Source organism: Mustelus asterias, unplaced genomic scaffold (assembly GCF_964213995.1).
Source record: "Mustelus asterias unplaced genomic scaffold, sMusAst1.hap1.1 HAP1_SCAFFOLD_2011, whole genome shotgun sequence".
NCBI classification, from domain to species: Eukaryota; Metazoa; Chordata; class Chondrichthyes; order Carcharhiniformes; family Triakidae; genus Mustelus; species Mustelus asterias.
The window spans coordinates 1-7,468 of NW_027591956.1; positions in this window are offsets into that span (position 1 = coordinate 1).

Here is a 7,468-nt window from a genome sequence, read left to right on the forward strand (position 1 = left end):
TCTCTCACACTCCCTCTCTCACACTCCCTCTCTCTCACACTCCCTCTCTCTCTCTCACTCCCTCTCTCTCTCTCACACTCCCTCCCTCTCTCTCACACTCCCGAGTGACCCACACCCTGTTCACACACTCCCTCTCTCACACTCCCTCCCTCTCTCTCTCTCTCACACTCCCTCTCTCTCTCTCTCACACTCCCTCTCTCTCTCACACTCCCTCTCTCTCTCTCACTCCCTCTCTCTCTCACACTCCCTCCCTCTCTCTCTCTCTCTCTCTCACACTCCCTCTCTCCCTCTCACACTCTCTCTCTCTGCCTGTCTCTCTCTCTCTCCCTGTCTCTCTCTCTCTGCCTGTCTCTCTCTCACTGCCTGTCTCTCTCTCACTGCCTGTCTCTCTCTCACTGCCTGTCTCTCTCTCACTGCCTGTCTCTCTCTCTCTCTGTGCCTGTCTCTCTCTCTCTGTGCCTGTCTCTCTCTCTCTCTGTGGCCTGTCTCTCTCTCTCTGTGCTGTCTCTCTCTCTCTGTGCCTGTCTCTCTCTCTCTGTGCCTGTCTCTCTCTCTCTGTGCCTGTCTCTCTCTCTCTTGGCCTGTCTCTCTCCTCTCTGTGCCTGTCTCTCTCTCTCTGTGCCTGTCTCTCTCTCTCTGTGCCTGTCTCTCTCTCTCTGTGCCTGTCTCTCTCTCTCTGTGCCTGTCTCTCTCTCTCTGTGCCTGTCTCTCTCTCTCTGTGCCTGTCTCTCTCTCTCTGTGCCTGTCTCTCTCTCTCTGTGCCTGTCTCTCTCTCTCTGTGCCTGTCTCTCTCTCTCTGTGCCTGTCTCTCTCTCTCTGTGCCTGTCTCTTCTCTTGCTGTCTCTCTGTGCCTGTCTCTCTCTCTGTGCCTGTCTCCTCTCTCTCTGTGCCTGTCTCCCTCTCTCTGTGCCTGTCTCCTCTCTCTGTGCCTGTCTCTCTCTCTCTGTGCCTGTCTCTCTCTCTCTGTGCCTGTCTCCCTCTCTCTGTGCCTGTCTCTCTCTCTCTGTGCCTGTCTCCCTCTCTCTGTGCCTGTCTCCCTCTCTCTGTGCCTGTCTCCCTCTCTCTGTGCCTGTCTCCCTCTCTCTGTGCCTGTCTCCCTCTCTCTGTGCCTGTCTCCCTCTCTCTGTGCCTGTCTCCCTCTCTCTGTGCCTGTCTCCCTCTCTCTGTGCCTGTCTCCCTCTCTCTGTGCCTGTCTCCCTCTCTCTGTGCCTGTCTCCCTCTCTCTGTGCCTGTCTCCCTCTCTCTGTGCCTGTCTCCCTCTCTCTGTGCCTGTCTCCCTCTCTCTGTGCCTGTCTCCCTCTCTCTGTGCCTGTCTCCCTCTCTCTGTGCCTGTCTCCCTCTCTCTGTGCCTGTCTCCCTCTCTCTGTGCCTGTCTCCCTCTCTCTGTGCCTGTCTCCCTCTCTCTGTGCCTGTCTCCCTCTCTCTGTGCCTGTCTCCCTCTCTCTGTGCCTGTCTCCCTCTCTCTGTGCCTGTCTCCTCTCTCGCCTGTCTCCCTCTCTCTGTCCTGTCTCCCTCTCTCTCCGCCTGTCTCCCTCTCTCTCCGCCTGTCTCCCTCTCTCTGTGCCTGTCTCCCTCTCTCTGTGCCTGTCTCCCTCTCTCTGTGCCTGTCTCCCTCTCTCTGTGCCTGTCTCCCTCTCTCTGTGCCTGTCTCCCTGTCTCTCCGCCTGTCTCCCTCTCTCTCCGCCTGTCTCCCTCTCTCTGTGCCTGTCTCCCTCTCTCTGTGCCTGTCTCCCTCTCTGTGCCTGTCTCCCTCTCTCTGTGCCTGTCTCCCTCTCTCTGTGCCTGTCTCCCTCTCTCTGTGCCTGTCTCCCTCTCTCTGTGCCTGTCTCCCTCTCTCTCCGCCTGTCTCCCTCTCTCTCCGCCTGTCTCCCTCTCTCTCCGCCTGTCTCCCTCTCTCTCCGCCTGTCTCCCTCTCTCTCCGCCTGTCTCCCTCTCTCTCCGCCTGTCTCCCTCTCTCTCCGCCTGTCTCCCTCTCTCTCCGCCTGTCTCCCTCTCTCTCCGCCTGTCTCCCTCTCTCTCCGCCTGTCTCCCTCTCTCTCCGCCTGTCTCCCTCTCTCTCCGCCTGTCTCCCTCTCTCTCCGCCTGTCTCCCTCTCTCTCCGCCTGTCTCCCTCTCTCTCCGCCTGTCTCCCTCTCTCTCCGCCTGTCTCCCTCTCTCTCCGCCTGTCGCCCTCTCTCTCCGCCTGTCGCCCTCTCTCTCCGCCTGTCGCCCGCGCGCTACCCCCCCCCCCCACCCCCGCGCGTGCTCTGTCTCCCAGTCTCTCACTCTCTCCCCCTCTCTCAGGATTTGGAGATGCTCTCACAGGAGTTGGTCAGACTCAGTAAGACCCAGGCCGACAGCTCCGAGGATCTGGCGAGGCTCGCTGAGCGCAGCTGAAGGGGCAGCGGGATCAGTTATTGTGTCTCTGGCCTGAAGATGGAAGGCGGAATCCTGCGCTGTATATAGTCTCTGTGTGTGTGTATATAAAGGATATATATATATGTATAAAGCAGAATATGTTTTGCTGCCTTCCTGAGGGTCAGAGACACCCGTCTCTCTGACACAAAGCATTTCAGCATCAGCCCTTCCAGTTCACAACACAGAGTAAAGCTCCCTCTACACTGTCCCCCATCAAACACTCCCAGGACAGGTACAGCACGGGGTTAGATACAGAGTAAAGCTCCCTCGACACTGTCCCCATCAAACACTCCCAGGACAGGTACAGCACGGGGTTAGATACAGAGTAAAGCTCCCTCTACACTGTCCCCATCAAACACTCCCAGGACAGGTACAGCACGGGGTTAGATACAGAGTAAAGCTCCCTCTACACTGTCCCCATCCAGCACTCCCAGGACAGGTACAGCACGGGGTTAGATACAGAGTAAAGCTCCCTCTACACTGTCCCCATCAAACACTCCCAGGACAGGTACAGCACAGGGTTAGATACAGAGTGAAGCTCCCTCTACACTGTCCCCCATCAAACACTCCCAGGACAGGTACAGCACGGGGTTAGATACAGAGTAAAGCTCCCTCTACACTGTCCCCCATCAAACACTCCCAGGACAGGTACAGCACGGGGTTAGATACAGAGTAAAGCCCCCTCTACACTGTCCCCATCAAACACTCCCAGGACAGGTACAGCACGGGGTTAGATACAGAGTAAAGCTCCCTCTACACTGTCCCCATCAAACACTCCCAGGACAGGTACAGCACGGGGTTAGATACAGAGTAAAGCTCCCTCTACACTGTCCCCATCAAACACTCCCAGGACAGGTACAACACGGGGTTAGATACAGAGTAAAGCTCCCTCTACACTGTCCCCCATCAAACACTCTCAGGACAGGGACAGCACGGGGTTAGATACAGAGTAAAGCTCCCTCTACACTGTCCCCCATCAAACACTCCCAGGACAGGTACAGCACGGGGTTAGATACAGAGTAAAGCTCCCTCTACACTGTCCCCCATCAAACACTCCCAGGACAGGTACAGCACGGGGTTAGATACAGAGTAAAGCTCCCTCTACACTGTCCCCATCAAACACTCCCAGGACAGGTACAGCACGGGGTTGGATACAGAGTAAAGCTCCCTCTACACTGTCCCCATCAAACACTCCCAGGACAGGTACAGCACGGGGTTGGATACAGAGTAAAGCTCCCTCTACACTGTCCCCATCAAACACTCCCAGGACAGGTACAGCACGGGGTTAGATACAGAGTAAAGCTCCCTCTACACTGTCCCCATCAAACACTCCCAGGACAGGTACAGCACGGGGTTAGATACAGAGTAAAGCTCCCTCTACACTGTCCCCTCCGTGTCTGTGTGTGTGTGTCCCGGTTTGGGGGTTAATGCTCTATCCGGGCTGGGATTTAGGTTCTCCAGGTTAAGTCAGGACTCTGAGTTTTTCCCCAGTGCCTGCGTTGCGATGATATTTCTCTGGTGAATGGACCCCGCAGCCAGCTGCCCCCCCCCCCCCCCCCCGAGGGTCCTCCCCTTTGATTCACATCTCCCCACGTTTCCAACAACAGGAAATAAATATTTAATTTGGGTTCAGCCGCTGTGTTTTCTGGGCTTTGACTTGTTCTCTGTCCCTCCTCCCGCCTCTCTCTGGCTGCTGGCGGACAGCTCGCTGTGACAGAGGCTGGTGAAGTCACACACGCGCACACAAGCACGCATACATATACACACACGCGCGCATTCATGTACACACACGCGTGCGCGCATACATATACACACGCGCGCGCATTCATATACACACTCACGTGCGCGCGCATACATATACACACACGCGCATACATATACACACACATGTGTGCGCGCGCATACATATACACACACGTGCGCGCACATACATATACACACACGTGCGCGCACATACATATACACACGTGCGCGCGCATACATATACACACACGTGCGCGCGCGCGTACATATACACACGTGCGCGCGCATACATATACACACGTGCGCGCATACATATACACACGTGCGCGCGCATACATATACACACGTGCGCGCGCATACATATACACACGTGCGCGCGCATACATATACACACGCGCGCGCACATACATATACACACACGTGCGCATACATACACACACGTGCGCGCGCATACATATACACACGTGCGCATACATATACACACACGTGTGCATACATACACACGTGCGCGCGCATACATATACACACACATGCGCATACATATACACACGTGCGCGCACATATATATACACACACGTGCGCGCACATACATATACACACACGTGCGCACGCATACATATACACACGTGCGCGCGCATACATATACACACGCGTGCGCTCATACATATACACACACACGTGCGCATACATATACACACACACGTGCGCGCACATACATATACACACACGTGCGCGCACATACATATACACACACGTGCGCGCGCATACATATACACACACGTGCGCGCGCATACATATACACACACACGTGCGCGCACATACATATACACACAGGTGCGCGCGCATACATATACACGTGCGCGCGCATACATATACACACGCGCGCGCTCATACATATACACACACGTGCGCATACATATACACACACGTGCGCGTGCATACATATACACACACACGTGCACGCGCATACATATACACGCGTGCGCATACATATACACACACACGTGCACGCGCATACATATACACACGTGCGCATACATATACACACACACGTGCACGCGCATACATATACACACGTGCGCATACATATACACACACACGTGCGCGCGCATACATATACACACACGTGCACGCGCATACATACACACGTGCGCGCGCATACATATACACACACATGCGCATACATATACACACACACGTGCACGCGCATACATATACACACGTGCACGTGCATACATATACACACACGTGCGTGCGCATACATATACACACACACATGCGCATACATACACACGTGCACGCGCATACATACACACGTACGCGCACATACATATACACACGCGCGTGCGCATACATATACACACGCGCGTGCGCATACATATACACACGCGCGCGCACATACATATACGCGCGCGCACATACATATACACGCGCGCGCACATACATATACACGCGCGCGCATACATATACACGCGCGCGCGTACACATACAAGCACACACACAAGCAGACATGCACACAGACAGACATTTGTCCATGTGATTGTGTGTCTGAATACATGTGCACATCTGCATCCGTGTGCATGTCAGTACGCTTGCGCGCGCATCTGTGTCTGTACGTGTGTGCAGGTGTCGCTGTGTGTACACGCTGTGTAGGACGGCACGGTGACGGTGGTTAGTGCTGCTGCCTCACAGCGCCAGGGACCTGGGTTCGATTCCCAGCCTTGGGTCACTGTCAGTGCGGAGTCTGCACGTTCTCCCCATGTCTGCGTGGGTTTCCTCCCACAGTCCAAAGATGTGTAGGTTAGGTGGATTGGCCGTGCTAAATTGTCCCTTAGTGTCAGGGTAAATGCATGGGGTTATGGGGGTAGGGCCTGAGTAGGATTGTGGTCGGTGCAGACTCGATGGGCCGAACAGCCTCCTTCTGCACTGTAGGATTCTATGATTCTAAGCGCGTCCCTGTGTGTGTGTACACGCTGTGTGCAGGGGTCCCTGTGTACACGTGTGTGCAAGCGCGTCCGTGTGTGTGCACGCTGTGTATAGGGGTCTCTGTGTGTGTGTACACGCCGTGTGCACGGGGGTCTCTGTGTGTGTGTGTGTGTGTCTCTGTGTGTGTCTGTGCGTGTGTGTGTCTCTGTGTGTGTCTCTGTGTGTGTGTGTGTCTCTGTGTGTCTCTGTGTGTGTGTGTGTGTCTCTGTGTGTGTGTCTCTGTGTGTGTGTGTGTGTGTGTGCCTCTGATTTGACAAAGCCACTCAGTAACTGGAAGCAGCCTGCAGGACAGAATGTCAGCCCGCGAAGCATCCTGCAGTCGAATAACCAGCCAGAACTCCCCTGCCATGGAGCGCGCAGTGTGACCCTGCCTCTGACCCCCCCCCCCCCCCCCGCCTCCCCCAGTGAGAAGCGCCCCTGTCTGCGGGAGGCACGGGGAGGTTTTGCCGCCCGCGTGTTGGACTCTGGCTGCGAGAGAGCAGCAGCTGTCAATGGATAACTGTCCGTTTATTCGCCTTGTCAGGGCAGTCGCGGAGATTGTTCCCGCTGGACCTGCCAGACTGAATCTGATTCACAGTGAAAAACACAGACCAATTATCCTGCTCCTGTCCCTGTTAATTGTGCCGACAAGCTTCCCCATACATCATCCTGGTGAACCTTCTCTGCACTCCCTCCAATGCCAATATATCCTTCCGCAAATAAGGGGACCAATACTGCACACAGTATTCCAGCTGCGGCCTCACCAGTGGCTTGTACAGTTGCAGCAAGACCTCCCTGCTTTTATATTCTATCCCCCTTGCGATATAGGCCAACATCCCATTTGCCTTCTTGATCACCTGTTGCACCTGCAGACTGGGTTTTTTGCGTCTCATGCACAAGGACCCCCAGGTCCCTCTGCACAACAGCATGTTGTAATTTTTTTCCATTTAGATAATCCAATTTGCTATTATTTCCTCCAAAGTGAATAACCTCGCATTTGTCAACGTTATGCTCCATCTGCCTGATCCTCGCCCACTCACTCAGCCTGTCCAAATCTCTCTGCAGACCTTCTACGCCCTCCACACGATTCACTTTCCCACTTATCTTTGTGTCGTCAGCAAACTTTGTTACCCTACACTCAGTCCCCTCCTCCAGATCGTCTATATAAATGGTAAATAGTTGAGGCCCCAGTACCGATCCCTGCGGCACGCCACTAGTTACCATCTGCCAACCAGAAAAGCACCCATTTATTCCGACTCTCTGCTTCCTGTCGGATAGCCAATCCCCAATCCACGCTAACACCCTACCCCCAACTCCGTGTGCCCCAATCTTCTTCAGCAACCTTTTGTGAGGCACCTTATCA